This window comes from Lepisma saccharinum, chromosome 24 (assembly GCF_977018435.1).
Source record: "Lepisma saccharinum chromosome 24, izLepSacc3.1, whole genome shotgun sequence".
Classification (NCBI taxonomy): Eukaryota; Metazoa; Arthropoda; class Insecta; order Zygentoma; family Lepismatidae; genus Lepisma; species Lepisma saccharinum.
In genome coordinates this window covers 4,733,473-4,753,347 of record NC_139252.1, presented here as the reverse complement: position 1 = coordinate 4,753,347, position 19,875 = coordinate 4,733,473, and the positions used below count along the sequence as shown (strand labels likewise).

Here is a 19,875-nt window from a genome sequence, read left to right as displayed (position 1 = left end):
CGAGAAGGACGCAGGCTCGCGGATTTCATTAGAAAAGTCACCCTTTCGACTTTGATTTAGGATAGCCCTGCATGTTTTCGTGTATGGGAACGATGCAGCTTCCCTCCCACCAGATATTGTGAGTTTCGCGCCAAAACGGGATTTGCTGTTCAAACTTGAAAAACCGTTAAAATTTAGCATTTTTCATGAATTTCAAATGGAGAATCAAACGTTTCCCGTGACTCGAACCCTACACCCACTGCTTACTTTACCGTCACGTTGTCTTCCAGCCTCCTTCCCCTACAACCCTGAGTTAGGCGTTAGCGCGATGCGTCTGCTGGAACCAGTTTGAAAGGGTGTTTAGGGGCGGAGGTGCAGGTCGCTGGGGACGAAATCCGCCATTTTCCAAGATGGAGGCCGCGATTTTGGAGATATCTCAAAATCGCATTCGAAACTTTTATTCCTTTGACCTGAGCTACCTTCGTGCCGAATTTTGATTCCCTAGCTCGAAGTTGAAAATTCTTGAAAAAATTTTTCTAAGTCCAAAAACATATAGAAAACAGCTATTTTGAGGTTCGGGATTTTTTTTTTCATTATCTACATGCATATACGATTCATTTAAAAAAGAAAAAAAATGAGTTTTCATGATTTTAGGGTGAAGAGTGACCGAAATAGAGCCGTTTTCTCTTTGGGGGGTGGGAGGTATCTGGGTGACTTGACTCAAGTCTTTCCCAGTTTGGGTATAATAACGGCAATGGGCGTAGGGGTGCCCGAGAAAGAAGTGAAGCTGGGAAAACGTATCACATGTGTGGAAACACGGAATTGGCACAAAAGATACTTGAGGGTGACAGGTATCTGGGTGAGGGTGAAGAGTGATCGAAATAGAGCCGTTTTCTCTTTGGGGGGTGGGAGGTATCTGGGTGACTTGACTCAAGTCTTTCCCAGGTTGGGTATAATAACGGCAATGGGCGTAGGGGTGCCCGAGAAAGAAGTGATGCTGGGAAAACGTATCACATGTGTGGAAACACGGAATTGGCACAAAAGATACTTGAGGGTGACAGGTATCTGGGTGAGGGTGAAGAGTGATCGAAATAGAGCCGTTTTCTCTTTGGTGGGTGGGAGGTATCTGGGTGACTTGACTCAAGTCTTTCCCAGGGTGGGTATAATAACGGCAATGGGCGTAGGGGTGCCCGAGAAAGAAGTGATGCTGGGAAAACGTATCACATGTGTGGAAACACGGAATTGGCACAAAAGATACTTGGGGGTGACAGGTATCTGGGTGAGGGTGAAGAGTGATCGAAATAGAGCCGTTTTCTCTTTGGGGGGTGGGAGGTATCTGGGTGACTTGACTCAAGTCTTTCCCAGTTTGGGTATAATAACGGCAATGGGCGTAGGGGTGCCCGAGAAAGAAGTGATGCTGGGAAAACGTATCACATGTGAAGTAACACGGAATTGGCACCAAAGATACTTGGGGGGTTTAAGGTATCTGGGTGACTTGACACAAGTCTTTCCCAGTTTGGGTATAATAACGGCAATGGGCGTAGGGGTGCCCGAGAAAGAAGTGATGCTGGGAAAACGTATCACATGTGAAGTAACACGGAATTGGCACCAAAGATACTTGGGGGGTTTAAGGTATCTGGGTGACTTGACACAAGTCTTTCCCAGGTTGGGTATAATAACGGCAATGGGCGTAGGGGTGCCCGAGAAAGAAGTGATGCTGGGAAAACGTATCACATGTGTGGAAACACGGAATTGGCACCAAAGATACTTGGGGGGTTTAAGGTATCTGGGTGACTTGACACAAGTCTTTCCCAGTTTGGGTATAATAACGGCAATGGACGTAGGGGTGCCCAAGAAAGAAGTGAGGCTGGGAAAACAGAAAGAGAAATAAGGTTTTCCCAAAGCTTTACTCTTTGACTTTAGACAATCTTGGAGCTTGCGTGAATTGAGGAGGAGAGGTGGAAAGCTCCATGGTTTATACATAGCGAATCAATTGTTAAAGAACCTTAGGGGAGTAAGTGCCCTGTGAGTATGTGGCGACCACAGGGCGAAAGAGCAAGTTGTGTCCGCTTGCGAGTCACGGAGAGATGGAGCAACCACCTGCGAGGACGATGGAACTTGGCTGGAACCACGCTTGCATTTCGTGATAGATTGCCCTGTCTGGGAAAAGTGAAGAATGATAGAGTTTTCCCAGTGTGCTTGCACAAAAGGGCAATACCTGCAGAAGGAACCGCATGTGTATTGAGTCTGGGAGAAGTGTGTGAGAAAGATGTTTCCCAGGCTGTTACCGTATATCGGTATGTAGAGCGTTAACCTTTGAGCATGAGACTCTAGTCGCATAGAAGCAAAGAGAAATAAGGTTTTCCCAAAGCTTTACTCTTTGATTTAGACAAGCTTGGAGCTTGCGTGAATTGAGGAGGAGAGGTGGAAAGCTCCATGGTTTACACATAGCGAATCAATTGTTATAGAACCTTAGGGGAGTAAGTGCCCTGTGAGTATGTGGCGACCACAGGGCGAAAGAGCAAGTTGGATCCGCTTGCGAGTCACGGAGAGATGGAGCAACCACCTGCGAGGGCGATGGAACTTGGCTGGAACCACGCTTGCAGTTCGTGATAGATTGCTCTGTCTGGGAAAAGTTAAGGAGTTGTGTGTTTCCCAGACTCTTACCGTATATCGGTACATAGACCGTCAACCAATGAGCATAAGACTCTAGTCGCAAGCAGAAAGTTTTCCCAAGCTACTACTCTTTGACTTTAGTTGAGCTTGCATCTGTTGCGAAACGTAACGATAGAGGTGCAAGTTTGCATGGTTAGCAAAGAGTAAATCAATTCATATTGATATATGGTGGGAATGGTGGCTCTAGTGCTTGCTAAGCATGCTCTTGAGCGATGCCCTGTGCATTACGTGGCGAGCACAGGGCGATACAGCACCTTTGCACAGGCTGCGAGTCACGATGAGCTGGAACTACCATCTCCGAGGGCGAAGGAGCTTGGCTTGAACCACGCTTGGAGTTTCAGATAGATTTATCTGTCTGGGCAAAGTTAAGGAGTTGTGTGTTTCCCAGACTCTTACCGTATATCGGTACATAGACCGTCAACCAATGAGCATAAGACTCTAGTCGCAAAGGGAAAGTTTTCCCAAGCTATTACTCTTTGACTTTAGTTGAGCTTGCATCTGTTGCGAAACGTAACGATAGAGGTGCAAGTTTGCATGGCTAAAAAAGAGTAAATCAATTCATATTGATATATGGTGGGAATGGTGGCTCTAGTGCTTGCTAAGCATGCTCTTGAGCGATGCCCTGTGCATTACGTGGCGAGCACAGGGCGATACAGCACCTTTGCACAGGCTGCGAGTCACGATGAGCTGGAACTACCATCTCCGAGGGCGAAGGAGCTTGGCTTGAACCACGCTTGGAGTTTCAGATAGATTTATCTGTCTGGGCAAAGTTAAGGAGTTGTGTGTTTCCCAGACTCTTACCGTATATCGGTACATAGACCGTCAACCAATGAGCATAAGACTCTAGTCGCAAAGGGAAAGTTTTCCCAAGCTATTACTCTTTGACTTTAGTTGAGCTTGCATCTGTTGCGAAACGTAACGATAGAGGTGCAAGTTTGCATGGCTAAAAAAGAGTAAATCAATTCATATTGATATATGGTGGGAATGGTGGCTCTAGTGCTTGCTAAGCATGCTCTTGAGCGATGCCCTGTGCATTACGTGGCGAGCACAGGGCGATACAGCACCTTTGCACAGGCTGCGAGTCACGATGAGCTGGAACTACCACCTCCGAGGGCGAAGGAGCTTGGCTTGAACCACGCTTGGAGTTTCAGATAGATTTATCTGTCTGGGCAAAGTTAAGGAGTTGTGTGTTTCCCAGACTCTTACCGTATATCGGTACATAGACCGTCAACCAATGAGCATAAGACTCTAGTCGCAAAGGGAAAGTTTTCCCAAGCTATTACTCTTTGACTTTAGTTGAGCTTGCATCTGTTGCGAAACGTAACGATAGAGGTGCAAGTTTGCATGGCTAAAAAAGAGTAAATCAATTCATATTGATATATGGTGGGAATGGTGGCTCTAGTGCTTGCTAAGCATGCTCTTGAGCGATGCCCTGTGCATTACGTGGCGAGCACAGGGCGATACAGCACCTTTGCACAGGCTGCGAGTCACGATGAGCTGGAACTACCACCTCCGAGGGCGAAGGAGCTTGGCATGAACCACGCTTGGAGTTTCAGATAGATTTATCTGTCTGGGCAAAGTTAAGGAGTTGTGTGTTTCCCAGACTCTTACCGTATATCGGTACATAGACCGTCAACCAATGAGCATAAGACTCTAGTCGCAAAGGGAAAGTTTTCCCAAGCTATTACTCTTTGACTTTAGTTGAGCTTGCATCTGTTGCGAAACGTAACGATAGAGGTGCAAGTTTGCGTGGTTAGAAAAGATTAAATCAATTCATATTGATATATGGTGGGAATGGTGGCTCTAGTGCTTGCTAAGCATGCTCTTGAGCGATGCCCTGTGCATTACGTGGCGAGCACAGGGCAATATAGCAAGCTTGTCCCACTTGCGAGTCACGATGAGGTGAAGCAACCACCTCAAATGTGCATGGACCTCTGTTCAGGCATCGAGCTTAAGGCTCTAGTCTAATTCGAACCCAACTGTTCACCCGCCACGCAAGCAACCGGGGAGGTAGGTATACCAATCGGTATCAATGCCTTCACTGTCGGTCAACCGCCGGTTGCAATTTCGTGGATGGAGTAGGGATCATTCTTTCGGATGAGACCCGAAGCGAACGTTAGCTATGCGTTCAAAGGCAACCCCACTCACGTGGGAAGTTGGGGTTCGAATTGTTTTCCGAAAAGCATTGCTGTATTCATAGTTTTCGGAAAATTCACGGCGTCCATCTTTGTTTCTGCACCGTGTACGAGTAAGTGACAGAGCCGCGCAAGCGGGAAGGTAGCCTTCCTTGGAAGACTGGTTGAACCTGAACCAAGTTTGTTGCTACTAACTTGTCAGCCCTCGTACACGGTGGTTCGCCTCCGACACGTGACGTAACCGTTTGTGCTCTTCCGAACGCATGTAGGTTGAGCATCAGACACCTTGAATTGACTTACCCACCCTAGTGGGGAAGCTTAGCTTACCTCGGGAACTCCGGCTCATCCGAACGACTCTAGGATGAAGCCTGCACCGAGGTTAAGCATGGCATGTCAAATTAAGGTGCCTCTCAAGCGGATAACTTGCCTACCTCTGTTCTTCCGAACGTCTCTAGGCTGAGCACTCTGAGGGAAAGCAAGGTAAAACGTCAACCGTCGGAAGCCGAGAGAGTTCAGAGAACCGGTCCTGCGGGAGCACTTGCCCACCTCGGGAACTCCGGCTCATCCGAACGAATGTAGGATGAAGCCTGCACCGAGTTAAAGCAATTCATTTTGTCAGCCCTCGCTGCCGAGAAGTGACGAGACGTCAATCGCCGGCGATTGCCTACCTCGGGAACTCCGGCTCATCCTAAAAGAAACTAGGTTGAAGCCTGCACCGTGGGAAAGCAAGGAACGCCGACGTTTTGACGGTAACTCGCCCACCTCCTCTCTTCCAAACGACTCTAGGTAGAGGGTGGGTGGGATAGTGAGCTACTTTTTCACATTTCGGTTAGCGGGAAGTGACACAAGGTACCCGACCGGTGTTCGCTTGCCTCCCTTGGGAACTCCGGTTCATCCGAACGACTCTAGGATGAAACCTGCACCAAGGGAAAGCAAGCTAGCTCTCTCTTTTCTCTCCCGGTGACGGCGATGCCTTCTCCGGTTTGCGTTGCATCGTTTCTGAAGTTGACCCGTCCGCTCTGCCTACTTCGGGAACTCCGGCTCGACCGAACGACTCTAAGTCGAAGCCTGCACCGAAGGAAAGCAGCGGATGTGCCAGCCTCCGTGGCGAGACAACCTAAACCCGAAGGTTCCTGAGAACTTGGTACGGGTTGCCGTCGAAGCGTGCGTTCTCCGGAGCGCCGTCTTGAGTGGCTGCCTGTAGCCGTACAGGCACGGCTGTTCGCTGGAAGCTCCCAGCCTCCCAGGCCAGGAACAGAACCCAGACGCGGGCACGGTGCCAATCGAAGAAGTCGGTTCTCCGTTCCCGCGCGCAAACGAACGTCTCGAAGTTTCCAGCTTTAAAGAAAGTGGAACTACGTAGACCTCTAACCGAAGTAGTGGGAGTAGTATAATTATGTTTTCTGGAAAGCGGTGTAACCTGTCGTTCTTGAAGCGTCAGTGTTGCGTTGCCTAAGTTAGTGGCGAGCCGCTTTCCTTGCTTAAAACATGGCACTCTGCCTCGCGCGAGTGCTGCATACGCACAGTATGCACCGTACCCTGGTTGATCCTGCCAGTAGTCATATGCTCGTCTCAAAGCCTAAGCCATGCATGTCTCAGTACAGACTTGACCAAAGTGAAACCGCGAATGGCTCATTACATCAGATATGGTTCCTTAGATCGTACGCATCCTACTTGGATACCTGTGGCAATTCCAGAGCTAATACATGCTCACGGTGTCTCCGGCCGGGCAACCGGACGGAGTGCCGTTACCTTTAAAGACCAAACGGTCCGCTTCTGCGGGCCGACTCATTTGGTGACTCTAAGTAACCTCTAGGCAGATCGCACGGTCAAGCACCGGCGACGCATCTATCAAATGTCTGCCTCATCACACTGGATGGTGGGTTATTGGCCCACCATGGTGATTACGGGTAACGGGGAATCAGGGTTCGATTCCGGAGAGGGAGCCTGAGAAACGGCTACCACATCTATGGAAGGCAGCAGGCACGCAAATTACCCACTCCCGGCACGGGGAGGTAGTGACGAAAAATACCGATGCGGGACTCATCCGAGGCCCCGTAATCGGAATGTATCCACCTTAAACATTTGGGTGAACCTATCGGAGTGCAAGTCTGGTGCCAGCAGACGCGGTAAGTCCAGCTCCGATAGCGTATACTGAAGTTGCTGCGGTTAAAAAGCTCGTAGTTGGATCTGGGTCTCGGGCGGTCGGTTCGCCGTCAGGCGTTGAATTGGCCGTACCGGACATCTTCTCGGTTTCCTCGGTCTGCTCTTCACCGAGTGGATCGTGGTATTCCGGGACGTTTACCTTGAACAAATTAAAGTGCTCAAAGCAGGCTATTTGCCTCGATTCTCCTTGCATGGAATAATGGAACAGGACCTCGGTTCTCTCTGTTGGTTTTCGAACCAGAGGTAATGATTAAAAGGGATTGACGGGGGCATTAGTATTGCGAGGGGAGAGGTGAAATTCTTGGATCCTCGCAAGACTACCTACAGCGAAAGCATTTGCCAAGAATGTCTTCATTAATCAAGAACGAAAGTTAGAGGTTCGAAGGCGATTAGATACCGCCCTAGTTCTAACCATAAACGATGCCATCCAGCGATGCGCAAGGTTCAAGAACACCGTGCGCGCAGCCCCCGGGAAACCTTGAGATTTCGGGTTCCGGGGGGAGTATGGTTGCAAAGCTGAAACTTAAAGGAATTGACGGAAGGGCACCACAAGGCGTGGGACGTGCGGCTCAACTTGACTCAACACGGCAAAACTTACCAGGCCCGGACATCGTAAGGATTGACAGATTGAGAGCTCTCTCTTGATTCGGTGGATGGTGGTGCATGGCCGATTTTAGTTCGTGGAGCGATTTGTCTGCTTGATTGCGATAACGAGCGAGATTCCTGCCTATTAACTAGGCGTCGGGGTACGTGTACCCCCGGCGCATCAAAACCTCTTCTTAGAGGGACCGGTTGTCGCAAGCAGCAAGAGTGGGAGCTATATCAGGTCAGTGATGCCCTTAGATGCTCTGGGCCGCACGCGCGTCACACTGAAGGAGACAACGCGTCTTCCCCTGCCGAGAGGTACGGGTAACCGCTGAACCTCCTTCGTGATAGGGACCGGGGATTGAAATTGTTCCCCGCTAACGAGGAATGCCCAGTAAGCGCGAGTCATCAGCTCGCGTTGATCGAGTCCCTGCCCTTTGTGCACACCGCCCGTCGATGCATCCGATCGAGTGATACGGTGAGGCCTTTGGACCGGCGCCCTGCCACCTTAAGCAGGAACCGTCGGGAAGACGGTCGAACCTGGTCACTTAGAGGAAGCAAAAGTCGTAACAAGGTTTGGGTAGGAGAACCTGCCCAAGGATCATTACCGTACGGTATATCCGCTTCTTCCTCCAAAACTTATGGTAGTACGCAGATCCGCACGAGCGTGGAAGGGACCCAAGGGGGCCCTGGAGCCTGCGGATATGTATATATCGAGTCCAGATCACTGTGTCTTGTGCAGCTTGGCCGACCACGGTGAGCCTTGCTGTAGAGCACGAAGCACCTTAATAGGGGTAGGTGAGTCTCGACCTTTAAAGGTATCGCCCCGCTAAAACATGCACCCGAACCCCGTCTCGAGGCCTTGGAGACGGGGGGGTAGGTATCATCCGGGGAGGCTCGCGAGGGCGCTTCCCGACGAACAGACACATCATTCCGCCGAAGTGCGACCTGTCGCACTTCAGCAAACCACAAACAACCCCAGGCGGGGGATCACTTGGCTCGTGGGTCGATGAAGAACGCAGCTAGCTGCGAGTCAATTTGCGATCTGCAAAACAGAGAGCATCGACGGTTTCGAATGCACATTGCGGCCCGGGTCTTTACCTGGGTCGGTCCTGGTTGAGTGTCGGAAGTTTCTAAATGACACATGTGCTCTTGCGAGCACAGCGCGTGTAACAGCACGCCACGAAAGTCTCGCGGCCGCCTCTCTCAGCGAGGTAAGAGCGGTCGCGAGGTCGAATCCGAAACAGGATCATTAGGAGTCGGCCGCGAGGTCGTCTTCTCGGAGGACTCCATTCTAGTACAAGAAGTGGAAAGACCGGTCTACGGGTCCGCGCGTGCGTGGAAGGGGCCTCGAAGGAGCGAGGTGATCCCGGAGCAGTCCGGATCCGTATCCCGGAAGCAGCTTTCCGAGCATTCAGGGGCGAGCAACTTGCGGAGATGGTTGTCTTTTGCAGTTAGGTTGAACCTAGCTGTAGAGCAAGTTAAAGAAAGCACGTGGAGAATGAAAAAGTTGCCGGCAGACATGCCGGCCAGACTATAATTGACCGGCACTTGCAGAAGTGCAAGCAGAGATGGTTGTCTTTTGCAGTTAGGTTGAACCTAGCTGTAGAGCACCGTAAAGAAAGCACGTGGAGAATGAAAAAGGTGGCGGCAGACATGCTATGCATGTCCGGCCGGCACATTTGCCGGCCCGACTATAGTTGCTCGCCGGTGATAGGGATGTAGGCTTCTTCGGACATTGTGGCTGGACCACTCGGATGCTCGGAAGGTTAAATTTCAAAAGTTTGTAAATACGTGGAGTGGGAGAGCCGGCCGGACGACTCAGTTTCGTCCGGGCGGGTGCCTCTCGTTGAACGCAGGGTAAGTTTCCAAAATTAATGGAAGAGCCGGTCTGTTCGTTCCCGTGGAAGGAAAGCTCTGCCGAAGCTGGAGAGCCACCTTACCGTCCAGACCGGAGGACCTGCGTTGGGCGACGAGGAAGTTCCCTCGGACCTCATAGGAAACCGCAATCTCCGTTTGCACCCGACCTCGACTCAGGGTCGACCACCCGCACGATTTAAGCATATCAATATGCGGAGGAAAAGAAAATAACAATGATTCCCTCGGTAGCCGCGAGCGAAAAGGGAGAAGCCCGCCACCCAAGCCTCCGGCACGGTTATCCGAGCCGGCGGGCGATTTGGTGGAAGGGAGCGTCCGTAAATCCCGCTCGGCGGGGGGTTCTAAGTGTAACTTGAAAGGACCAACATCCCACAGAGGGTGCTAGGCCCGTGCGAACCTCCGCCTTGCCGAGTCGGGCTGGGCGCTTTCCCAAGGATTCGGGATGCTCTGGAATGCATCCCTAAGTGGGAGGTAGATTCCTCCTAAGGCTAAATATGACCACGAGACCGATAGCGAACAAGTACCGCGAGGGAAAGTTGAAAAGAACTTTGAAGAGAGAGTTCAAGAGTACGTGAAACCGCCTGGGGGTCAAACGGATGGAGCTCGAGAGTTCGATGGGGGAAGGTGATTCAAGGGTTAAGGACCAAGTCTCCGGCCCCCGAGCGGGGTCGTCCCCTGTCTTAGGGACTTCCCGTCTGCGAGGGTGCGTCCGGGACGGTCCCCCTTCATTCCGCGCCCGGTAGGGCACCGCGGCTCGTTGGGATCCGTCCGAAGGGCCTGGGGTGGAGCTCTCCGGCTCGTCCGGAGAACCCCCGGTGACCCGGACGGAACCCGACGGCTCAAGGGCAGGCCTGGGGATCCGCCGCCGTTTTTAGGCGGAAGGCGTAGAGGTCGCAGCAATGCGGCGTGCCTGGCAGTGTTCCCCCGTTCCCCGACCGTCCCAGGGCGCGTCCGGGGGTTCGCGGGGGGCGTACTGTGAGCCCTGGGCCCGTGCGGTGTTCAACGAGTGGCCCATCCGACCCGTCTTGAAACACGGACCAAGGAGTCTAGCGCGTGGGCGAGTCTAAGGGAATCACTAAACCCGAAGGCGCAGTCAAAGCGACTGGGACGATCGAGGTGACCCGGAGTCGCTCAACGAAGGGCCCTCGCACAGTCCCGGGGCGATCCCCCACCTCCGGGTGCGGGGATCGTACCTAAGAGCCCACTCGCTGGGACCCGAAAGATGGTGAACTATGCTCGGCCAGGACGAATCCAGGGGAAACCCTGGTGGAAGTCCGAACCGCCTCTGACGTGCAAATCGACCGTCTGAGCTAAGCATAGTGGCGAAAGGCCAATCGAACCGTCTAGTAGCTGGTTCCCTCCGAAGTGTCCCTCAGGACAGCTGGCGCTCGCAAGGGGGGTCCATCCCGGTAAAGCGAATGACCGGGGGCCTCGGGGCCGAAACGGCCTCGACCCACTCTCAAACTCTGAACGGGATGGAGGTCCCGCTTGCCCCTAGGGCGAAGCGGGGCGTTCTTGGACCCGAGTGCTCAGTGGGCCGCTCCTGGTAAGCAGGACTGGCGCTGTGGGATGAACCAAACGCCGGGTTAAGGCGCCTGAATCGACGCTGCTCAAACCATGAAAGGCGTCGGTTGCTCAAGACAGCAGGGCGGTGGCCATGGAAGTCGGCATCCGCTAAGGAGTGTGTAACGACTCACCTGCCGAAGCAACCGGCCCTGAAAATGGATGGCAATCGAGCGTCGTGCCTATACCCGGCCGCCGCCGCAATGCTAATGCATTGGCATCAATGCAAGAATGATGCGGCGGTGAGTAGGAGGGCGCGGCGGTGAGCGTGGAAGGGTCTGGGCGCGAGCCTGCCTGGAGCCGCCGTCGTTGCAGATCTTGGTGGTAGTAGCAAATAATCTGATGAGACCTCGCTGAGGTCAGACGTGGAGAAGGGTTCCGCCTCAACAGCAGTTGCAGGCGGGTGAGCCGGTCCTTAGACCGCGGAAAACTCCCACCGATGCGTCGGGTCAGTTTCGCGCTGCCACCGGGAGAGGTGTAGTGGTTAGCGCGAGGCGCTGGCGTCTCGGCCGCGGTCGAAAGGGAAGTGGGGTATCCAGCCCTCCGCCGCGTCTCGGGACCGGGAGTGCGTCGCGGGTTCCCTCGAAGTCCGTAAGTCCAGGTAACTGGTGGCACCAGGAGAATCTGTCGGGTTCCGGGGGCAGAGTTGTCTGTTCTGTCAGAGCGATCCCCTACGCTCCCCGGAATCTTCCCAGAAGGAGAAGGGGACACTGGGGAAAGCTAAGAGAACCGTAGTTGGGTGCGGTTTCCCCGGGTGCCCGTCGGACCTTGAAAATCTTGGTGGGAACAGCGCAGCAGAGTCCCGAGGCCTGGCCGTACCCGAATCCGCATCTGGCCTCCGAGGTAAAGAGCCTCTTGACGATAGACTAATGTGGGTAAGGGAAGTCGGCAATCTGGATCCGTACCTTCGGAACAAGGATTGGCTCTGGGGACCGGGGCCGGTCGGGGCCCGGGGGGCCACCGCGGGTTCGGTCCGGCGTGGGTCTTGGCGAGGGACATCCTTCCGGGGTTGTTCCAAGCTTGGACCGCGCGTCGGACTTCCGCGAGCGTCCCTGGGCTCTCTGAGGGGAACGCACCTAACCCCTTGCCCTTTTCTGGGTTTTGGGGGGAAAGTGCCTCCCCTCGAGTCGGCCGCCGACGAACGGTCGACTCAGAACCGGCACGGACCAGGGGAATCCGACTGTTTAATTAAAACAAAGCATCCCGACAGCCCGAGAGGGTGTTGACGGGATGTGATTTCTGCCCAGTGCTCTGAATGTCGCGCTGAAGAAATTCAGGGAAGCGCGGGTAAACGGCGGGAGTAACTATGACTCTCTTAAGGTAGCCAAATGCCTCGTCATCTAATTAGTGACGCGCATGAATGGATTAACGAGATTCCCTCTGTCCCTACCTACTGTCTAGCGAAACCACAGCCAAGGGAACGGGCTTGGAGAATGTCAGCGGGGAAAGAAGACCCTGTTGAGCTTGACTCTAGTCTGCCGCTGTCGGGAGACGTGACGAGGTGTAGCATAAGTGGGAGGGCTCCTTCGGGTGCCCGCCGGTGAAATACCACTACTCTCACGGTTTCCCGACTCACCCGGTTGGGCGGGACGCGGGCGTCGGGGTTCTCCTCGCTCGTCGCACGCCGTTCATGAACCAAGGCCCCTGCTACTGGCCGGCCGGACCGGATTCCCGGTCCGTGCCGGACAGGGGGCCGACCCGATCCGGGGACAACGGCAGGTGGGGAGTTCGTCTGGGGCGGAACATCTGTCAAAGGATAACGCAGGTGTCCTAAGGGCGGCTCACCGAGGCCAGAAACCTCGGGTAGAGCGAAAGGGCAAAAGCCGCCTTGATCCGCACCCTCAGTACGGGTGGGACCCGGGAAACCGGGGCCTATCGATCCTCCCCGTCCGAAGGATCTTCGGCGGGAGGTGACAGAAAAGTTACCACAGGGATAACTGGCTCGTGGCCGCCAAGCGTTCATAGCGACGCGGCTTTTTGATCCTTCGATGTCGGCTCTTCTTACCGTGGGGACGCAGCGCTCCCCGAGCGTATGATTGTTCACCAACCAACAAGGAACGTGAGCTGGGTTTAGACCGTTGTGAAACAGGTTAGTTTTATCCTCCTGGCGTTTAGAACGCGGCCAAGGTAATCCTGGTTAGTACGAGAGGAACCCCAGGTTCGGACCAATGGTACCGCGCTGGTTCGATCGAACCTTGGTGCGAAGCTACGTCCGACGGCTGAAGCCTGAACGCCTCTAAGGCCGAAGCCGTGCCCGGAGCTGCGTGACCGTGGATCCCTGCACTCTGAAAGGCAGAACCACCAACGCTGGACCCCCTCGCGGGGGACCGGTAAGGCGGGGAGCCGCTCATCACCCCCCAACCCGGGGGGTGAGGCTCCCCGCGAGTAGTGCCATCGAGACTCCGCCCACTTGCCCCACTGACCGAGGTCTTTGGGATTCTAGATGGGGATTCAAGGGGTAATCAAGCACTCGGAAGTTGGGACCCTGAACCACTCGTAGACGACTTGAGTATCTGGCGGGGCGTCGTGAGCGGTGAAGCCTCCGTACGGTGGCGACCCGTTGAAAGGCAGCCCTCGCTTGCAGGTTCGTGCTGTCGGCTGCACGGCACCTGAAAAGCAGACTCCAACTTTCAGGAGGTCCCTCCGGGGACCTCCGCCGGGAGTCCAGACCCCAGTTTCGACCGGGGGAGGACACCCAAACCGGCAGCCGGCACCTTAACTGGTGCTGCGCACCGGGGCTTCCAGCATGTGGCGGATAGCTGGACTTGGGGTTTATCACCCAGCCGACCAAAAGACTGACAACCCAGGTTAACCTGGGAGTGCGGAAACGCTTGGAGAATGTCAGCAGCGGGGAAAGAAGGCCCTGTTGAGCTTGACTCTAGCCTGCCGCTGTCGGGAGACGTGACGAGGTGTAGCATAAGTGAGGGCTCCTTCGGGTGCCCGCCGGTGAAATACCACAATGTAAGTGACAGGCACTTGGAAATGTGCATTCATGAATGAATGCAATGCGTGAGTCTGCCACCTTGGAACCTGATGTTGAGCCTTTCTATGACGGTATCTATATAATAGAAACTTGAGGAGGCGACATACTGCCCGGTTCCTGCCAGGAGCACATCACCGGCGCGGGGGAGCGAAGAGAGCTCTCCCTTCTCCGGCTCGGCGGTCCCAACGTTTGGTTGGAGATCGGCGAGCATTCGGAGGCGCTTCGGTTGGTCGGCTTGGTGCTGTCCATTACTCGGATGTGACTCTACACGGCGGTGGACACTTAGGAAGGCCTTCTGGGTCTTCCCACGGGGGTCACCCTTATATAATAAGGGCGATCCCCAAGCCATCGGCCTGCATGCGGCCGATGGGGCTTCCGGCATGTGGCGTATAGCCGGACTTGGGGTTTGTGGGTAACAGATTGCGTTGTACCTATAACCCAGCCGCCCAAATGCATAACACTCTAGTCGGCCTTCGAGGACGGGACCTATATAATAGGAGCTTGAGTTGGCCAAATTCAAGTATGTGCCAAATGAGGGTCCAACTTTGGTAGGGTGACGGTGGAAGTAAGCGTTCCTCACTATTCCGTGCCGCAGAGGGGCCCTTGGTAGGTGGTACGATGGATGCTGTAGGTGGCCGAAAAATCCTCGCCTTCTTTGCGAAAGGCCACTCGCGAAGAGGTTTGGTTCTGTCATCCCTATCGTCGTTGGAACCAGATTTGAGCACTTGCTGAAATTGAGAGAATCCGCACTCTCGCAAGAAAGACCGATGCCTGCCAAGCATCTTAAACGAATGCAGTTGGCCGACCAAGGTGAGCCACTGCAAGCAAGGTTTGAGCACTTGCTGAAATTGAGAGAATCCGCACTCTCGCAAGAAAGATCGATGCCTGCCAAGCATCTTAAACGAATGCAGTTGGCCGACCAAGGTGAGCCACTGCAAGCAAGATGGGTACTTGCTAAGAACAGATCCGCGCGGAGTTCGTGATGTCGGTTTCACGGCACCCCGGCGGTTTCTGTCTGTCTCTTTAAGGATGCCCCCTCGGGAGCATTCGCCGGGAGTCCAGACCCCGGCCGGTTTCGGCCGGCCGGGGGAGGACTCCCAAACCGGCAGCCGACACCCGGGTGCTGTCAGCCGGGGCTTCCAGCAGGTGGCGGATCGCTGGACTTGGGGTTTATCACCCAGCCGACCAAAAGACTGACAACCCAGGTTAACCTGGGAGTGCGGAAACGCTTGGACAATGTCAGCGGCGGGGAAAGAAGGCTCTGTTGAGCTTGACTCTAGCCTGCCGCTGTCGGGAGACGTGACGAGGTGTAGCATAAGTGGGTGGGCTCCTTCGGGTGCCCGCCGGTGAAATACCACCGATCCCGACGGTAAGCTCTTGCTGTAGAGCACTGGAAATTTTCGTTGATGGTGCTTGGCGGAGGTAGGAGAATGCGGATGACTCTGCAATGAATAGCAATCGGTGCAGGGTAGCCGAGTGCTGGGCTGAAGAGAGTGTCGTCTTCGAGACATACACTTGCGGAGCTTGAGACTCTAGTCGGCACGTGTGTGCCTGCCTCCTTGAATCGAGCCTTCGAGGACGGGACCTATATAATAGGAGCTTGAGTTGGCTGCATTCAAGTATGCCCTGGAACTCGTCGGCAATCTTCCGTAGCTCACCGCCTTCACATCGAGTTGCCGTCAGCGACGTGGAGAGTCACATCCAAGTAATGCTCAGCACCGACGCGGGGGAAAATTATTCTCCCGCAGTTACCAATTTACTTGGTGCTAAGATGGGTACTTGCTAAGAACAGATCCGCGCGGAGATCGTGATGTCGGTTTCACGGCACCCGGCGGTTTCTGTCTGTCTCTTTAAGGATGCCCCCTCGGGGCATTCGCCGGGAGTTCAGACCCCGGCCGGTTTCGGCCGGCTGGGGGAGGACTCCCAAACCGGCGGCCGGCACGCATGTGTCGGTCGCCGGGGCTTCCAGCATGTGGCGGATAGCTGGACTTGGGGTTTTTAGGGTGACTTGGTTGCCCGACGACCCAGCCGACCAAAAGACATGTATCCCAGTTTAGCTCGCTGTAGAGCACTGGAAATTGACCGGCACTTGTAAATGTGCCGGCAGATAGAGGTGTCTTGTGCAGTTAGGTTGAGCTTAACTGTAGAGCACCGGACCAAAAGCACGTTAATAATGATTGAAATTGACCGGCACTTGTGCCGGCCAGCATTCAACCGTATATCGGTTGATTGAGCTTAAGACTCTAGTCGCATTTAATGAAAGTGCGTGAATGAATGCAATGTTTGGTTAACGCTCACACATCCTGTGTTGATGGTGCTTCTCAGAGTCGCAAACCCATACGAATGCTGTGCGGGGAGACGTTTGTGGAGAAGGTTTATTCACCCAGCACCTTTACTTTTAACGGTAATGTGTGGAGCAAAACCCGTATAAAAAGTCAAGCTGGGAAGAAAACAGAGAAGCAGATTTGTGTGCCTTTGCCACATTGCGGTGCTTGTAGATGTTTTTTGGGAAGATCCATTCTCCCAGAATTTTTGACTTTAACGGGCATCTCTGGAGCAAAAGCCGAATAGAAAGTCAAGCTGGGAAGAAAACGCAGGAGGATGATATTGTGTCAATGCCACATTGCGTTGCTTGTACAAGTTTCTTGGGAAGATTTATTCTCCCAGAATTTTTGCCTTTGACGGCAATCTCTGGAGCAAAAGCCGAATAGAAAGTCAAGCTGGGAAGAAAACGGAGGAGGATGATATTGTGTCAATGCCACATTGCCTTGCTTGTACAAGTTTCTTGGGAAGATTTATTCTCCCAGAATGTTTGCCTTTGACGGCAATCTCTGGAGCAAAAGCCGAATAGAAAGTCAAGCTGGGAAGAAAACGGAGGAGGATGATATTGTGTCAATGCCACATTGCGTTTCTTGTACAAGTTTCTTGGGAAGATTCATTCTCCCAGAATGTTTGCCTTTGACGGTAATCTCTGGAGCAAAAGCCGAATAGAAAGTCAAGCTGGGAAGAAAACGTAGGAGGATGATATTGTGTCCCTGCCACATTGCCTTGCTTGTACAAGTTTCTTGGGAAGATTTATTCTCCCAGAATTTTTTTTGCCTTTGACGGCAATCTCTGGAGCAAAAGCCGAATAGAAAGTCAAGCTGGGAAGAAAACAGAGCCACATTGCGTTGCTTGTACAAGTTTCTTGGGAAGCTTTATTCTCCCAGAATTTTTGCCTTTCACGGCAATCAGTGGAGCGAAAGCCGAAGAGAAAGTCAAGCTGGGAAGAAAACAGAGGAGGAGAATTGTTTGTGTGTGTGTGCCTTTGCCACATTACCGTGCTTTTAGAAGTTTGTCGAGAAGCTTCATTCACCCAGAAATTTTACCTTTGACGGTAATCTATGGAGCAAAAGCCGAATAGAAAGCCAAGCTGGGAAGAAAACGGAGGAGGATGATATTGTGTCACTGCCACATTGCCTTGCTTGTACAAGTTTCTTGGGAAGCTTTATTCTCCCAGAATGTTTGCCTTTGACGGCAATCTCTGGAGCAAAAGCCGAATAGAAAGTCAAGCTGGGAAGAAAACGGAGGAGGATGATATTGTGTCAATGCCACATTGCGTTTCTTGTACAAGTTTCTTGGGAAGATTCATTCTCCCAGAATGTTTTCCTTTGACGGTAATCTCTGGAGCAAAAGCCGAATAGAAAGTCAAGCTGGGAAGAAAACGTAGGAGGATGATATTGTGTCCCTGCCACATTGCCTTGCTTGTACAAGTTTCTTGGGAAGATTTATTCTCCCAGAATTTTTTTTTGCCTTTGACGGCAATCTCTGGAGCAAAAGCCGAATAGAAAGTCAAGCTGGGAAGAAAACAGAGCCACATTGCGTTGCTTGTACAAGTTTCTTGGGAAGCTTTATTCTCCCAGAATTTTTGCCTTTCACGGGAATCTGTGGAGCGAAAGCCGAAGAGAAAGTCAAGCTGGGAAGAAAACAGAGGAGGAGAATTGTTTGTGTGTGTGTGCCTTTGCCACATTACCGTGCTTTTAGAAGTTTGTCGAGAAGCTTCATTCACCCAGAAATTTTACCTTTGACGGTAATCTATGGAGCAAAAGCCGTATAGAAAGCCAAGCTGGGAAGAAACCGGAGGAGGATGATATTGTGTCACTGCCACATTGCGACGCTTGTACAAGTTTGTTGGGAAGCTTTATTCTCCCAGAATTTTTGCCTTTGACGGCAATATCTGGAGCAAAAGCCGAATAGAAAGTCAAGCTGGGAAGAAAACTGAGGGGTGTGATATTGTGTCAATGCCACATTGCGTTGCTTGTACAAGTTTCTTGGGAAGCTTTATTCTCCCAGAATTTTTGCCTTTCACGGCAATCTGTGGAGCAAAAGCCGAATAGAAAGTCAAGCTGGGAAGATTTATTCTCCCAGATTTTATTTGCCTTTAACGGGAATCTCTGGAGCAAAAGCCGAATAGAAAGTCAAGCTGGGAAGATTTATTCTCCCAGATTTTTTTTGCCTTTAACGGCAATTTCTGGAGCAAAAGCCGAATAGAAAGCCAAGCTGGGAAGAAAACAGAGGAGGATGATATTCTGTCACTGCCACATTGCGTTGCTTGTACAAGTTTCTTGGGAAGTTTAATTCTCCCAGATTATTTTTTTGCCTTTAACGGTAATCTCTGGAGCAAAAGCCGAATAGAAAGTCAAGCTGGGAAGAAAAATGAGGAGGATGATATTGTGTCAATGCCACATTGCGTTGCTTGTACAAGTTTCTTGGGAAGCTTCATTCTCCCAGATCTTTTGCCTTTGACGGCAATCTCTGGAGCAAAAGCCGAATAGAAAGTCAAGCTGGGAAGAAAACGTAGGAGGATGATATTGTGTCCCTGCCACATTTCCTTGCTTGTACAAGTTTCTTGGGAAGATATATTCTCCCAGAATTTTTGCCTTTGACGGCAATCTCTGGAGCAAAAGCCGAATGGAAAGTCAAGCTGGGAAGCTTCATTCTCCCAGATCTTTGACCTTTGACTGTAATCTCTGGAGCAAAAGCCGAATAGAAAGTAAAGCTGGGAAGCTTTATTCTCCCAGAACTTTTGCCTTTCACGGCAATCTCTGGAGCAAAAGCCGAATAGAAAGTCAAGCTGGGAAGAAAACTGAGGAGGATGATATTGTGTCCCTGCCACATTTGCCTTGATTGTACAAGTTTCTTGGGAAGATTTATTCTCCCAGAATTTTTTTTGCCTTTGACGGCAATCTCTGGGGCAAAAGCCGAATAGAAAGTCAAGCTGGGAAGAAAACAGAGGAGGAGAATTGTTTGTGTGTGTGTGCCTTTGCCACATTACCGTGCTTTTAGAAGTTTGTCGAGAAGCTTCATTCACCCAGAAATTTTACCTTTGACGGTAATCTATGGAGCAAAAGCCGAATAGAAAGCCAAGATGGGAAGAAAACGTAGGAGGATGATATTGTGTCCCTGCCACATTGCCTTGCTTGTACAAGTTTCTTGGGAAGATTTATTCTCCCAGAATTTTTTTTGCCTTTGACGGCAATCTCTGGAGCAAAAGCCGAATAGAAAGTCAAGCTGGGAAGAAAACAGAGCCACATTGCGTTGCTTGTACAAGTTTCTTGGGAAGCTTTATTCTCCCAGAATTTTTGCCTTTCACGGCAATCAGTGGAGCGAAAGCCGAAGAGAAAGTCAAGCTGGGAAGAAAACAGAGGAGGAGAATTGTTTGTGTGTGTGTGCCTTTGCCACATTACCGTGCTTTTAGAAGTTTGTCGAGAAGCTTCATTCACCCAGAAATTTTACCTTTGACGGTAATCTATGGAGCAAAAGCCGAATAGAAAGCCAAGCTGGGAAGAAAACGGAGGAGGATGATATTGTGTCACTGCCACATTGCCTTGCTTGTACAAGTTTCTTGGGAAGCTTTATTCTCCCAGAATG

General features: G+C 52.2%; 3 non-coding genes across 3 annotated transcripts; all 3 read left to right on the top strand.

Moving 5' to 3' along the window:
* Positions 1-6,326: 6,326 nt before the first annotated feature.
* LOC145978468 (small subunit ribosomal RNA) lies at positions 6,327-8,148 on the top strand. Its single transcript, XR_014440702.1, has one exon. It is a non-coding gene; the product is annotated as a small subunit ribosomal RNA (ribosomal RNA).
* A 367-nt stretch (positions 8,149-8,515) lies between these two features.
* On the top strand, positions 8,516-8,667 carry LOC145978472 (5.8S ribosomal RNA). Its single transcript, XR_014440706.1, has one exon. It is a non-coding gene; the product is annotated as a 5.8S ribosomal RNA (ribosomal RNA).
* An 897-nt stretch (positions 8,668-9,564) lies between these two features.
* On the top strand, positions 9,565-13,572 carry LOC145978476 (large subunit ribosomal RNA). Its single transcript, XR_014440710.1, has one exon. It is a non-coding gene; the product is annotated as a large subunit ribosomal RNA (ribosomal RNA).
* Positions 13,573-19,875: the final 6,303 nt, after the last annotated feature.